The sequence below is a fragment of the Myxocyprinus asiaticus genome, chromosome 5, assembly GCF_019703515.2.
Source record: "Myxocyprinus asiaticus isolate MX2 ecotype Aquarium Trade chromosome 5, UBuf_Myxa_2, whole genome shotgun sequence".
NCBI lineage: Eukaryota > Metazoa > Chordata > Actinopteri > Cypriniformes > Catostomidae > Myxocyprinus > Myxocyprinus asiaticus.
The window spans coordinates 29,134,920-29,151,451 of record NC_059348.1 but is presented as its reverse complement, the minus strand read 5'-3'; the positions used below and the strand labels follow the sequence as shown (position 1 = coordinate 29,151,451).

Here is a 16,532-nt window from a genome sequence, read left to right as displayed (position 1 = left end):
CGGGATAGCCGGCTGGGTGTATCACTTGCACATAGCACCTTCCACCTCCTTTTGAGCTGAAGATGTGCGCTGTTAATTCCCAGTAGTGTTCACAAAAGTTGTTCCCTGGTTGACTTCCTCTGAGCCCTGTGGCAGTCGAGTTTTCGGAGAGACTCACTGCCGGCCCAGTACACGCGCTAACTAAGAGCCCGGTTCTGGGGTAGGTGCTCCGCATGTGGCGGTTCCCTGTAAGGCTAACCCCATTCGATCTATATCTTCCGCTAATTTGTTTCCCTGCTGGCAAACTGCGTCTTCCTTGGGCAGAGCCCCTCTGCCCCAGTCTCCATGTTGTAGTACCTCCTCCCCCATTGGGCAGGATCTACCTTGAAGGCTCTCCACATGGTTGGAAAGACTATGTGACGTATTTTTCCACTTAAATATCCCCTCTCTGGGGTGAGGTGTGGTCTCCGCGGTGTCCTCCCCTTGGGAGGGACACCCCCCGACTAGAGAGGGGTGACCCGGCCCAGTCGGATAATCCCCCTTCTTTTTTTAGGGAGTGGAAAAAGAGAAGGGGAAAAGAGGCCACAACTGGGTTAAGCCCGTCTCTATCTTTGGGTAGTCGACTTGTCCCCAAAAAGGGCCGTTCGACACTCATAACTGTGTTGGGGGAGGTTACGTGTCGACCTGGTGTGCTGGCTATGAGGCACACAGCAAGTCTGCCCACCACACACCGCCAGTTCACGTAACACAGTTCAGCCTTGTGGCGTTTTGTATAGGGACCCCTAGTGTCACTACATCAACACCAACATCGAGTGAGTGACAGATAGGGAACGTCATGGTTACTGGTGTAACCTCCGTTCCCTGATGGAGGGAACGAGACGTTGGTCCCTCCTGCCACAACGCTGAACTACCCGCTGAAATGGCCGGACCTTATATCGGCTCCTCAGCATAAAACCTGAATGAGTGGTTGCATACCTGCTCCTTTTATACCCGTATGTTCGGGGGAGTGGCATGCAAATACCACTTGCCAATTTTTATTGGCCTTTTATCAAAGACCAGAGGTGTCTCGGGCTCCCAAGAGTGACCCCTAGTGTCACTACATCGACACCAACGTCTCGTTCCCTCCATCAGGGAACAGAGGTTACACCAGTAACCATGACGTTACTGTAGTAATACCATGGTTAAGTTTTTTTAATGTTAGAGTTAGGTTTAGGGGTTGCTGTAGGGTGTCTGTGGAACTAAATAAATACAATAAACATTGTACAGTGATACCCCTATACTGTATGTTAGTATTGAATTAGGGGTGGAAATAGTATCTGTCACAATTTGCACCGGGTTGCAAATAGCATCTAACACTATTTGCACTTAATGCAAGGAGATGCTTTTTGTTGCTATTTACACTAAGTGAAAATAGCCACTGCCAAAAAACAAAAAAACAAAACAAAAAACACATTCAACATATAGATTGCAAGTCACTGGTAAAGAGATAATATGAGGTTTCTAACATTCCTGAGATGCTTAACTTACTATTATTTTTTAGATATGTGTTTAAGAAAAAACTTTTTTTATGCTGTTAGGCCTCCTTTTCCTTCTTTCAAGGAAGTCTTGTTTATGTTTTGGATTAACTCCAACTTCAACTGTTTTGGTTGAAACTGGTTCTGTGAGCAACCAACCAAGAAATTATATATTGTTTATTCTTAAAATCGCAACCTGGTCTCATAGAATGAACGTTACTATAACTACATTTTTGCAAACTGACATTTATGTGCCATGTTCCACATTTTGCTGCAGTTTCCTGGTGAAATGAACACTAGAGTTGCTACAACAACTGTGCGTTTTATTCATTTTCACACAAATCACGATTACAACAGCTGATAATGACTTTATAAACACATATTTTTCGAACTACTATTCACAAACTGCTATGATATGATATTGAAACACTTTTACTCTAAGGCATCATTTGAAAAACAATAAATTTTAATGCTTGCATTACAGATTCACCTATACTTAGACACTTATTTCTAAGTGATTAGCTTCTGCGGTAGCTCAACTCATAGAGGGTTGGACTTGGAAGCCCGTGGTTCGAAACCAGTTGCTTTAGAAAATGAGTTTTTCACTTCTCATGTTGTTTTTGGACACTATTGGTTATGTTCAGGCATTGGTTTAAGGGTAAGGATGTCTTTTGTGTAACTCTCATTTTATTTCAGATCACTATTGGCTAGGTTTAGGTTAAAGTTTTAGGCTAAGGAGGTACATTTTACTCATTAAAACATCCATCTTATATTCATCTTAAAAACCTAGTCTGATTACGACATCATTTCACTGGCTTTTGGAGCCCCCCACTGGACAATTCACTGGGAAAATGCAGCCAAACGTGTAATGAAGCACATAATTTCATTTTTGATAAAATGTTGCCACGGTCATGTAATGTTCAAGAGACCTGTAAAAACAAAACTGAAGGTTGGGTATATAAGTATCTTTGCATTGTGTATGTGTGCAGATAATACAGAACTGCATTCAGTTCTCAACTAAAACCATCTGCTAGTTTTGTTGTCTCAACTATTTTACATGTTACACTTACATCAGAATTAACAGGAAACTGTAAAAATCTAATACTGGCAAAGAGCAGTAGTGCAGCCAAGGGCATAAGCATACGCCATATGTTCACCTACTTCTTTAAGGATTTTGCATATGTTGACCTTAAAACAATATACACAGTAACAGTAACATTACACAACTACACCTGAATCAGTAAATGTCATGTGAGAACAAATCTTTCATTTTGGACAAATAATTGTTCTTCATGTGTTCACGTCAAGGGCGTAGCAGCCGTGGGGAACATGGGAGACACGTCCCTGCACTCTTTAAAAAGGTGATTTTTGAGAGGAGGAGTGTGAGAGAGCCTGAGTGGGAAAGATGGGGAGAGAGACTGAATGAGGAGAGAAAAGATCGCTGTAAAGAGAGATTGAGGTTTTAATGGTGTTTTAGGCCATGCAACACCTGTGCTTGTTATTTAACGCATGTTGACATAATTGTACAACCCATGCTTTTATTAGCAATGAGTGTTGAGTGTGGCGATGTATATTAAGACTTGGTGAAGAGAGTGAGAGACCATTTGAAGTGGAAGAGTTTGCTGAGTATTTGAGAGACTTTAACTTGTGACAGTTGGTGTTCACATCTGTGCTAAGAATCAACAATACATTTTAATCAACTCGATTGGAGCGAGACTTATCAAATTTTCATGGACCACGGATCTGAACAACACCAGATGTTGAGCACCGTGAGCTCAGTCGGTCCTCTGGCAGCGAGGGAGTTAAATCAACGGCAATTTCACCACTGTTCACTGGACATTCCTGTTCCTGTTGCACAATCGTATTTTATCAAACTACACAATGATGACTCTAAGACATTATAGATATTACAGTTTCATTTTCTGTTAATGCATGATCTTCTGTTAAGCTGCTTTGGAGACTGGGTGCTTATCAAAAACTTGGGCTTTCAGGGTAAACATTAGCTTCCTAATTTGCCTGTGTATCAGTTGAAACCAGAAAGTGGAACAGGCAGGGAGCGAAACTTACATAGAGATAATTTATTACCAATTGGTGAGTTTGTCACGCTTTTGAACTTTGAAGAGACCCCAAGAGCACCTCACAAGCTGGTTATGTGGTCTGAGCACTTTGCGAGGAGACAGCAAGGAGGGTGGAGAGATGAGTTGGAGGTTCAACCTGGTGAAAGGGGTGATATAATTGAAGAATCTTCTGGGTTACTGTTGTAACCCTCGTTCACTGATGGAGGGAACGAGACGTTGTGTCGATGTAGTGACACTAGGGGTCACCCTTGGGAGCCCCAAACACCTCTGATGTTTGAGAAAAGGCCAATGAAAATTAGCGAGTGGAATGTGCATGCCACTCCCATGGACATACAGGTATAAAAGGAGCTGGTGTACAACCACTCATTCAGGTTTATGCTGAGGAGCCGAGGCAGAGTCCCGGCGATCACAGCGGGTAGTTCAGTGTTGTGGCAGGAGGGACACAACGTCTCGTTCCCTCCATCAGGGAATGGGGATTACAATAGTAATCATTGTAATCCCCATCGGCGGTGCAGGTGCAGGCAGGCCGCTGCATGCCAAGAAACAAGTGCACCGGCCCCATCGTAAACTTCCCAACACCCCGTGCACGTCATATGGACCCTCACCCCCCGAAAGCATAAAAGGAGGGGGGGGGTCAGACGTGCCCACAATGGGAACAGGCTACACCAGCTGGTTTGGCCTTTTCTCTTCTTTCTTCTCCCAGAGAAAGAACTTGCTTGATTCCAGCTGGGGCCAAAATGTATACGTGTCGGTGTAGGTGTCCTTGGAAAAAGACACCGCAGAGGCCACCCCCTGCCCAAAGGGGAGGTAATCATGTGGAAATACGTCACATGGGCTTACCGATTCTTTATCAGCAGTATTGCATGTGGAGGAAGTCCCCATGGTAGGTCCTACCCGGAGGGGACGGAGATCTACAAACATGGTGACCGGTGGCAGAAGGGACTCTGCCCAAGGGGAGACACAGGTCTACCATTAGAGAGACCGTACCATGGAAGATTACGTCATATTCGGTTACCGACAGGGAACCAACGCATATGGAGCACCTATCCCAGTACAGGGTCTGATCTGAACAGGGCATACTGACACAAGTACTAGACCTGGCGTTGAATTCCTCCACCGAATTTGCTTGCCGCAGGTGCTGAGGGAGGAATCCAGGGTTCACCGATCCCGGGAACTCACGTGGCTGAAAGACCGCACGTCTTCCCCTCGGAAGGGGAAAGGCGCTTGAGTGCCAGTGGTACACCCGGCCAGCTGCCCGCACCCTTACCTGTTTGTACCTACCAACACACGGGACGAAACTTGCTCAACCCGAAGATTATAAAATCTCGCGAAGATATTGGGTGTTGCCCAGCCCGCTGCCCTATATATGTCTGTTAGAGAGGCGCCATTGGCCAAGGCCCAGGAGGAGGCTACGCTCCTGGAAGAGTGCGCTCGTAGTGGCATTAACCTATACCATGCAGAGATGTCCCATGAGGGATCGAGGTGCGGCTTAGGAGGATTCAACCTCTAAGGAACCTGATGATCAGGTCGTGCTTCCCTAAATACTTACCGTCCACTGCATCGTGGTGTGCCGCAATAATGGCTACATACACCTTCAAGGTGGAGGGGGACAACCACCCTTCCAACCTCTCCTGCAGGAAGGAAAGCACCGACCCGACTGCACAACTCTGTGGGTCTTTTCCTTGGGAAGAACACCAATTCATGAACAGGCACCACTTCAAGGTGTACAGTCACCTGGTAGAGGGGGCCCTGGCCTGAGTGATAGTGTCTACCACCGTGGGTATTAGGCCACTCAGATCTTCCATGTCCTGTCCAAGGGCCAGACATGGAGGTTCCAGAGGTCTGGTCATGGGTGCCAGATCGTGGACTCATCACTGAGAAAGAAGGTACTTCCACAGGGGAATTTGCCAGGGTGGGGCTGTCACGAGGAGTGTAAGTTCCGAGAACCAAGCCTGGGTGGGCCAGTAGGGCACTACCAACAGAACCTGTTCCTCATCCTCCCTGACCTTGCACAATGTCTGTGCATGTAGGCTCACTGGGGGAAACACATATTTGCGCAGACCTTTGGGTCAGCTGTGTGCCAGTGCATCCATGCCGAGAAAGGCCTCTGTCAGGGAATACCACAGCGGGCAATGGGAGGATTCCCGGGAGGCAAACAGGTCTACCTGTGCCTCGCTGACTCAACTCTAAATCAGCAAGACCACCTGGGGGTGGAGCCTCCACTCTCCCCTGAGCATCTCTTGCTGTGACAGGGCATCTGCTGTGTGATTGAGTTCGCCGGGGATGTGAGTGGCCCGCAACGGCTTGAGCCGCTGCTGGCTCCAGAGGAGACGGCGGGTGAGTTGCAACATGCGGGGTGAGCGTAAATCGCCTTGGCGGTTTATGTATGCTACCATCACTGTGTTGTCCGTCCGGACCAACACATGCTTGCCCTGGATCAATGGCTGAAGCCTCCACAGGGCTAGCAAAACCAAAAGCAACTCGAGGCAGTTGATGTGCCAATGCAGATGAGGGCTTGTCCAGGAACTTGCGGCTGTGTGCCCATTGCAAACGGCACACCAGCCCGACTTGGAGGTGTCTGTCATGACGACGACTCACCTGGAGACCAGCTCTAGGTGAACCCCTTCCCATAGAAATGCCATGTCCGTCCAAGGGCTGAACAAGCGGCGGCAGATCGGCGTGATAGCCATGCGATGCGTGCCGCGGCGTCATGCCTATCTCGGGACTCGAGTCTGAAGCCAGTGCTGAAGCGGTCTCATATGCATCAAACCAAAGGGGCGTGACCACCGCCGAGGATGCCATATGCCCCAGGAGCCTCTGAAATTGTTTCAGTGGGACCGCTGTTCTCCCCCTGAATTCCCTCAGGCAATTCAGCACCGACTGAGCGCACTGACTCAGCACCGAACCTGGGCGGGTGCCTGGTGAACTGAATCGCGTAGCCGAGTTGGATCGTCCTGGCCAGCCATTGCAACGGGTTGGAGAGCGTTAACCACACCTCTAAACTCTGGGCAAGGGGCACCAAAGGGACGACTGCTGTTGACGTACCCGCGGAATGGGTCTCGCAGCGGAGTGGGGCGGGGAGTGCAATGTCGGGGGGCCTTGTGTCCCAATCTCGCTGTATAGGGAGAGACGTTAAGGCACTTAACTTTCTCCACATACCCAACGTAGTACTGGTCAGTGATGGAGGAGGAGACTGAGCATCCTCGTAGCCAGCGACAACCGCCTGAGCGTGGGTGTGTGTCGCGGCTGGTTGCGTGGAGGCTGGAAACCTACACCTTCAACGCCCTGGCTGTGAATGCTCGATGCATGGCTGTCATAACAACGTTATGAGGAAAAGTGAGGAAAGCGCTCTTTTTTTTATGTGGGTACCGCAGCCCTTCGGGCACGTGGCGAACTCAAAAAAGGGAACCAAGGATTCTCCCTCCGGCCCTCAGCCGGGGGATGGAGTGGTCTGTCTACCACCTCCAAATATGGTGCAAGTCTCCTCACCTCTGTGTCGTCCATCTCAGGGGTGCAGAGAAGCCATCCTAGGGTTCTTGGTCGCAGACCGTGAGACGGGGCGTCAACTTCTTGCGGGGAGCTTTATGCCAGGGCCGAGCCATTGGCTCAGGCCACAGTGGAGCCGATGTTGCCGCGGAGATGGGCAGACGGGGTGCGCGATCTTGAACCACGCTGGGGCAAGATGTGCTGAATGGCCTCGGTCTGCTGCTTTACCGTCGAAAACTGCTGCGATAGTTCGATGAATATATTTAGGGAATATATACACTTTTAGGGAGAAATATACTCTTTTAGCGCTCAGTGCACACTGTCGAAGTGCCCAGGGGCGTTCTCAGAACTTATCTGTGCGAGATGGGGAGAAACCACTGTGATGCGCCGTGAAATCCAACAGCCGTGGAGGTCGCTTGCTTTCTACAGAGGCGAATGGATTGGCAGTGGAATACATCAACACTGCTTGGCTGAGTGGTTGCACACCAGCTCCTTTTATACCCGTATGTCCGGGGGAGTGGCATGCAAATTCCATTCGCCAATTTTCATTGGCCTTTTCTCAAACATCAGAGGTGTTTTGGGCTCCCAAGGGCGACCCCTAGTGTCACTACATCGACACAACGTCGAGTGAGTGACAGATAGGGGTATTATTTCTACCTCGAGAATAGGAGGGATGGTGAGCGTCCTGTGGGTAGTCGGTCAGATTTGAACGAGTTTGTGCACTGTAGTAGAGAGGGGGAGGATTTACCCAGCGGGGGGGGACTTAAACCCTGTCACTGAGGAAGGAGAAGCGGAGCAGGTGGAGATAATTCAGTCTGAGCATGGGGAATCAGAAATTTAATGGGGAGAAAATCCTTCTTCAAATGGTTTTGACAAGGAAGCTCTAACTTTCAGTCCACGTAGGCTTAGGTGAAAAGTGAAGCCCGTTCTTAGGCTAAGATAAGATGAACCAGGGAGATCCATGGCCCACCCCATTACAGTAGAACATCATGGTTTGATCATTCAGATTAGATCCGGAACTCAGTGGAGTGAAAAACCTGTATCTGGTGGTAGGGGCAGAACAGTTCGTGATATGGTCAGTAAAGAGACTCAGGGACTGCCTGAGGGTAGGTATCATGGGGACATGAAGACCAATAGAAGGGGGAGAGTGTAACCCCTATAAATTATTTTGAGTATATATATATATATATATATATATATATATATATATATATATATATATATATATTTATAATAAAGAGTTTAAGTTGTTAGGAGGGTCATTAGGAAACAGGTGTTATATCTCTTTAAAAAATTCCTCTTCCCGAGGTGTTTGGTGGATATGTACAGGGGAAAAATATGGTTTATGCCTAGCAAGTTAGGTTAGGAACGTCCATGTGTGTACTATCCCAAAACTCACAATGGCTGATGTAGTGATAACCATAGCAACATTTTGGCTTTTCAAGGTTTCTGATGCAAAAATATTTTCCTTAAGCATTTAATGCAGTGCAGTGGAACTTTATACAGTGTATATGACATTAACTTTTTCCCACCACACATTTGGGTGGGGTCTTGATTAATTCATAGTATGCCCACCACTTCAGTCAACACTACACCATTTACACAAAATATCTGTAACAATGCTGGCAAAGACAGTGATGAAGACGATGACGATGAAGTGACAAACCCGAGTGCAGTTTATTTCCAAACGTGATAACTAGTAACCCTAACTATAAATGTGAACAAAACAAAACATAAACATGAACGACTTAACTAAACTTAACTTGACAGGACTATGGACTATGGACTATGTTACATTAACAATACTTGACACTAGACAATGGCAAACATGAGGGCTTCAATACAAGGACATGGGTAACAGGTAAACAAGACAACCAATCACAAGACTAAACTATAAACAAGATAACAAGACTAAATGAACTTAAACCAATGAAAAAACAAGACTAATAACAAAATAATCAAACAATGAACCAATGAAAACAAGACACATGAACAGGGGAAACACATGACAAGATCACATGAGGGAACAGGAAATCACATGACAGGAACAGGAACTAAACTTGAAAATAAAACACATGAAAACAAGAACAAAACACATAAACATGACAGCATCACCTTATATCTGGATTATGATCAAAAAGGATATACAGAGTTTAAACCAATTATTTTATTTCATTAAAGAGCCAGTCAGTGCCGATTGTTCATAACACAATTTAAACAAAACGAGAGCAAACAGATGGACCCTGAGTTTGACATCAAGTTAACCTAAACCAGCCATGGCTGTCATGTAGGAGTCCGAATCAACAGTATAATTGTGATGGCCGATTTTACATCTGCAGGTAATGTGAGAGGGATTGATTTCCACTGTGAGATCCATGTGCGTAAAGAGAGTGGGAATATTTTATGTCTTTTGTTAAGGAGGTCTGATTGATTGAACTGTTGCCAGTGTGCATCTGCTATAAATAAACTGCAGTATCTGATACAGACCTGTCTGCATACTTGAAGCAAACAGGGGTGCTCATATCAAATTGATGTCATCAATGTACTCACATGTTCAAGACTGGGGTGACCAAATTTAATAATTTAAGAATCAATCATTGAAAATGATTGACACATATCAGTCAACCATTAATCCGAAAATTGTCCACCTCAATGTCTATGGTGATTATTGATCTGTTTACTCATTATTTGTATCTGGCTGTGCATGTGAAGCCTTGAACGGCCAACAGGAACAAAAACGTAATCATCCATCCATCCATCCATCCATCCATCCATCCATCTATCTATCTATCTTTAAAATTCAGGCAGTTTTTTCAGGCAACTTTGCTTTTCTAGTTTTAATGTAAATTTCTAAGACATGAAATACCTTCATGCAAGTAAACACACATTGATAGAAAGTAGAAAATAAGGCTTTTTTTTTCGTTGTGGCATTTGCACCCACAATTCCAAATGAGAAACAGATATCCCAATTAGTTGCCCACAGTTCACACTGCATAATTCTACCCTATAATCTCCCTATATAAAAGGGTACTGAAGTCAATAAAAGCCTTCTCACCTGCATGATTTCTCCTTGTGTGGTGACAGAATAAGAGATAGAGATCTTCTATCCCACAGTTTTGTTGCTTTTTATTTTAATGAGAGACTGTAAGATGTCGAAAAATACACCAGAGCTACAGCCACAGCAGATGGTGTTTAGAAATGGTAAGTAGAACTGCGTGCACTGCTCCAGTAATATGGAGGTACTCAGACTGTATAAGACTTTCTTTAATTTCACAACACTGCCAACATAAACCCTGGCAGAGGGAGGCTGAGCCTCTGGTAAAAGAGAGAACAGACTGTTCAACAGGCTGTCCTCAAAACACATTTTTTTTGCTGATTTAAAATATCAGGATGAGGATAGTCATAATTGCCTTCTTAGCAACAGCCCTCGGCACCAGAATTAAACATTATCTTAAATGTAACTGATTTATGTATATTTTTGTAATGTTTAAGTAAGGTTATAGAATACTCTCCTGTCATATTACAAATAATAAATTCTCAGTTGGTTTAACTGCAAGTGGCAAACCAAAATTGCTTATCGTACACAAGCAAACAAAAATGTCCTTAATATCAAACACTGAAATGTATTATTATTATTGATTTAATATATTTATCAAGCCAATAATTCACTGCACAAGACAAATTGTGCTTGGCACAAACCATATTTATTCTTGCTGCAAGTGAACCCTTATTTAAAGGAATAGTTTTCCCAAAAAATTTAAATTCTCCCATCATTTAATCACACTACATCCCAGATGTACATGACAGTTTTATTTCTGCAATACACAAAAGAAGATTTTCAGAGGTATATCTTAGCTCTGTAGGTCCTCACAATGCAAGTGAATGGTGGCCAGAACTCTGAAGGTCCAAATATCACAAAAAGGCAACATAAAAGTAATCCATTTGATTCCGGTGGTTTAATCAATGTCTTCTGAAGCGATCCAATCGGTTTTAGGTAAGAACAAACCAAAATATAACTCCTTTTCACTGTTCAACTTGCCATTGCAGTCTCTAGGCACAATCAAGATTTCAAGCTCGATAACACTTCCTAGTGCTTGACTTATGTTGGTGCTATAGGAAGTGTAAGTGAGCTTAAAATCACGATCGCCAAGAAGACTTCTGATATCAAGGTGCACTGTAAAAAATTGGCAGGATTTTTCAAGATCGTAATTTCTTACAATAAAATATTGTATCAGTACTTTACAATAAAATCAATGCAGGCAAGGTCATTTTCCGTCACAACACAAGTCACCATTAGCGTGTTTAGTGTTCCTTTTGGATGGGACCTTAACTTGTTAATTTCTAATAAATTTTCTCCCAGTTGTTGCAGTTGTATTTAAGAACACAATTTATTGTACTGTGTATGTATGATGAAAATAAGTCAATTATTGGTGGACTTTATGTCAGACCACAATGTAAAGCCAACACTATATGATGCATTGGAAGTAAAGAAATAGAACAATTTTAAAGGAACAATGAGAAAAGGATGTTTGCAAAGCTAGGCTATAATATGGTTGGTTTTATCGCTCATTAACTTTTTATCATAAGTTGTCAAACAGGCAAGCACAGAAATCAACACTCAGCATACAAATCTCAATGATGGTGACAATTAACAAACACTGTAGATAAAAAAAAATACAGAAGATCATTGTTATTCTACAGCACAGCACTGCTAAATGACAGTCATTTCTTGGTCCTGTTCACTGTGAAGTCACAGTATACAGTTGTCTTTTAATTTTAATAAATTGTCAAAATACTTCTGTTAATTATACTGTGAAAGTCATGCAAATAGTGGCCAGGAATTTACTGTAAACTCACACTATTTTTTTTTACAGTGTGAAAAAGGAGTTATATCTTGGTCTGTTCTCATCAAAAAATGTTTGGATCGTTTCAGATGACATTGATAAATCTTGACATCAGTAGTCTCCTTGGCGATTGTGATTTTAAGCTCACTTACACTTCCTATAGCACCATCTGGCGCTCTGCACATACGTCAAGCACTAGGAAGTGTAATCGAGCTTCAAATCTTGATTGTGCCTAGAGACTGCAATGGCAAGATGAACAGCGAAAAGGGGAGTTATATTTTGGTTTGTTCTCACCTAAAACCGATTGGATCGCTTCAGAAGACATTGATTAAACCACTGTAGTTGTATGGATTACTTTTATACTGCCTTTATGTGATATTTAGACCTTTAGAGTTCTGGACACCATTCACTTGCATTTTATGGACCTACAGAGCTGAGATATTCCTCTAAAAATCTTTGTTTGTGTTCAACAGAAGAAAAAATGTCATGCACATCTGGGATGGCATGAGGGTGAGTAAATGATGAGAGATGTTTCATTATTGGGTGAACTATCCCTTTAACGTAGCCTGGGTTGAATTTTCTTTTACCTTGCATAATTTGTCCATGTTGGCATCTGCCTCATTTGGTGAGCTTCCCTCCCAAGTGACAAATACATTTGCATCAAAATGTGTAGAGTTTGACCAGACACATGGCCTTTGACATCAACAACAAAAGACACAGGAAACATTTTCTCCTCCCTTTAAAAAACTGATAAACCTATTTATTTTGCAATCCTATATTTTCCTAATGTACACCTAGTTTAGCATTTATCGTTGTTTTTTCCTGTTCCATGTTATCCAAGAACAGACTTGCGACCCACCAGACCCACTAATTCACAGATTAAAATGTGGATTGACATTAAATTTGCAATGATCGCAACATCTCATGCCTCAGGCAAGTAAGACGTGTCTGTATCATGTTCACATAACTTTGCCATGCAGTTGTCACACTTTTGTGACCTGTTTAAAGTTCTTTGAAAGCAGAGCCTTCACTTTTGATAAAACTTGTCTGCAACCACACACAGCAGGATCCTTGCCCAGGGCTTTAGTGCAATTCCTTACTGCTCTCCTGTCCTTCTCTCTTCTCCCCTCCTCCTCTGGGTGCTGCACTGTTATATAAAGTGGAGTGAATCTGCCTGGCACAAAGGCTAACACCATTTCAGCCCATCAGATTTATTGCTCATTCTCCAGTAGGATTCACATCTCTATGTAAGTCTCAGGACACAAAGATCAAATGAAAACCAAATAAAGTATTTCACTACAGCACTCAGTTTGGGGGGTTTTGCAGCATGATATAGCTATCTGTTAGTAACAGCAACAATATGATTTTCAGGCAACAATGACAATGGCTATGCATGGTCAGCTGTCATTAACTAACAATAAGGTACCCTCTTCTTCTTCTTCTTTCGGCTGCTCCCGTTAGGGGTCGCCACAGCAGACCATCTGTGATCTGAATATTTGACTTGGCACAGGTTTTATGCCAGATGCCCTTCCTGATAAAACCCCTAGTGGCTGGGGGACTCTCACTCACACCTATGGGGCAATTTAGAGTCTCCAATTCACTTAACCTGCATGTTTTTGGACTTGTGGGGGAAACCGGAGCACCTGGAGGAAACCCACGCGAACACTGGGAGAACATGCAAACTCCACACAGAAAGGCCCAGTTAAACCGGGACTTGAACCCTGGACCTTCTTGCTGTGAGTCGACAGTGCTAACCACCCTATTCTCCTTATATTATCAGCCTTACATATAATTAACTTAATGACTTAATACTGCTTGGCAATAGAAAATGGTTCATAAATTGTAACATACTGCATGTTGTCACGCAATTTACTCTACAAATACTGTGTTTTAAAGACTCTATATTCAGACAGTCATTTTTCATGTTGGGTCTGCCTAATGAGATTATATTATGACACAGATCACCACAGGCAGGATTTTATGAGTAATTTCTCCTCAGTTGCCCAGATTGTGTTGCGTCTCACTACCATTAACCACGCAGTGCTGTAGGTAGTCCTAACTGACGGAAGGTCTTTAATTGTATTACAGTGTGTGCTCAAACAGAATGAGTGACATCACAATGGTGGCGAGGGGGAGCATGTAGAGAGCAGCCCATTGAGAAAACAAGTGAGTCACACTCATGTACAACTCATGAGTCAGAGTTCAAAAGGCAAATTGCAGGCATGCACCTTTTCAGTTGCCTACAACTTTGAACTGATGCATTCACAGGTGCATCCATTTAAATTTATTGAGACATGTTTTAACAAGCACTTTAATTCCCCACCAATTAATCTGCCTGCATTCAATTTTCTGTTCTGTTTCATTTGCATGTATTTTAATTCAGTTAATTGCAATGGTTATATTTATCTATGCAGTTTGAAGACATGGTAGCAACCAACAATAAATAATCATTGTTTAATTAAGACCTTGTTTTACAGAGATGCAGTCTAATGAACTGTTTAAAGATCAGTCAGATGCACAATTACCAAATATCAGACCACTCCTAAGGAGGTTACTACAACTAATTCCTACAAAGGAAGAGAAACAAAAGGTTCAGTAGCATATTATAACCTACTTTTCTTTCGATCAAGTATATACAGACAACTATTTTTAAATGTTAGCCTAATATTATAGTAACAACAACTTCACAATACACAAATAAGGATGTGTATATTTCAGCACCATGGTCAGCGCTAGTAGAAAATAAGACGGCAATAGCAGGACTCACCGCTGCATTTTCTACGCCCGATTATAAACAAAGCTGCATCCATGAGTAACTGCCATCATGTCACTGGAGATTAACCCCGATTCAATGCCTACAGCTCCCACTATACGTCTGCGCTTTGCAACAGATATATTTACAGGCGATGTGATCAAAATATGGCATTGCATATCTAAAAACCCAGTCATAAATCATTTAAATACGCCATTTTTCCATCTGTTGAGGAAATGGGAATAGAGGGGCTTGTTGTTGAAATGTACACACTCATTTGATAGCCATCTCGTTCTGCCCCTCCCGTGAAAACGAGCCGGTTTATATAAAAATTCGATCGTGTTTCTTTTTCAAGCGTCAATGTGGAATGGCAGAGATTGTCCTGAAAATCACTTTTTCATCCAACATTGAGAATCTGAATCAGTTAAAATAAATAAATAAATAAATAAATAAATAAAAAATAAGTTAAACAGCATAACACAGGCTGTTCTTTTAAAAAGACCAAGTAGCCTATTTTTATTTTTTTATTTTTTTTATTGCTGGCCTATTAAAATAATCTTGCGCCTTTACATTGTTTCTTTGTGGCTGATAACAACAATCATTAGTTCGTGTAAGGTTCTGCGGCCGTTTAAATCGAACGCGTTAAAAGTCACAACGCAATAAACAGAACAGAACGCAGGTGTCTCGCGACGCATTTTTGAAATCTGAAGTTCTTTTTAACTTGGCACGGCGTTTAAAAACGCGCAATTCTGGAAAAAAATAAATAAATAAATAGCAAGACGTCGCATAAGGGGTCAAAGACGTCCGTCAAGTACATGTTTACCTTTGAAACAATTGAAAAAACGCGCGCACGAGCGCGTTCGGTGTGAACTGCCCCTAACTCCTGCTGAAATATTCAAGGTGTAGGCTGCACTTTGGCTGCCCCAGTATCTGGCTTCGGTCATCTCTTACCTTCAAGGGTGCCCGCTGTCCAGATGTGCCGATGCTGATGTGCTGGGATACGTTTCAGAGCTGAGTAATACGGTGGCGTACTCCAAAGGCAGGTGGTACCCAAGCAGGAGGCATTTCCGTTTGCGTATCATAAAATGCACATGTACACTAACGATGATTTTTCAAGAGCCAGAAGCAAAGAAACCATCATTCTACGGATTAAGGTCGTGGTAGGGAGGGATGCTACATCACTGATGCTGCATTGCACGCTTCGTCCTCGGGCACGCACGCACAGAGAGGAAAATACACTCGTGTAGTAACGTAGGGGTTAAATTATTCAGACGCTTTCTCCACGTGATGAGGGACAAAATTCATTATTTATTATCACTGTCTACGTCAATGAGGTTATGATATCGTTGTGCGAGAAGATTTCGCCCCTTTTATGACTGCAAAAATGAACGATCCTTCAACATACATCCATCATAAAGATGGGCAGGAAATAGGAAGCATGCATGCTGCATATATTGTCAAGGTGCAAAATCCGGGATATGAAAAGTGACGTACATAGTGAACATGCAGTGATAAATGTTGCACATCAGACTCGACCAACATCAAAATAAAGGCCTGCTGTTACCACCATTACAGATAAAAGGATTTATTGCTTATGATGATGATATATTGAGAACATCTAGCCTACCATCCACTGTTTATGAAATCCATTCACTATTAATAACAACGATTTCAATTTACAAGCATATGAGTCATGCACTCTGACACACTAAATTACATTCAGTGGCTGGGTACATTTTCAATTGATCATTAACAGACATGAGTTCCCCCTAAGCAGGATTTTAAATACACTGCCTCATGCAATGAGCTAAATGTGATGGGTCACAGTTTCAAATCTTTTTTTAGATGTTGCTCATTTTCTTCTAGTGAAAATGTCAAA

General features: G+C 43.1%; 1 protein-coding gene across 2 annotated transcripts in view; it reads right to left on the bottom strand.

Annotated features, from left to right (window-relative positions):
• LOC127441518 (probable cationic amino acid transporter) overlaps positions 1 to 15,882 on the bottom strand; it is a 51,421-nt gene extending 35,539 nt beyond the window's left edge. For both annotated transcript variants that reach the window (XM_051699044.1, XM_051699043.1), the window contains exon 1: positions 15,605 to 15,882. The gene's annotated coding sequence lies outside the window, so the exon portion shown is untranslated. The remainder of the gene's footprint in view (positions 1 to 15,604) is intronic.
• Between the last annotated feature and the right edge of the window lie 650 nt (positions 15,883 to 16,532).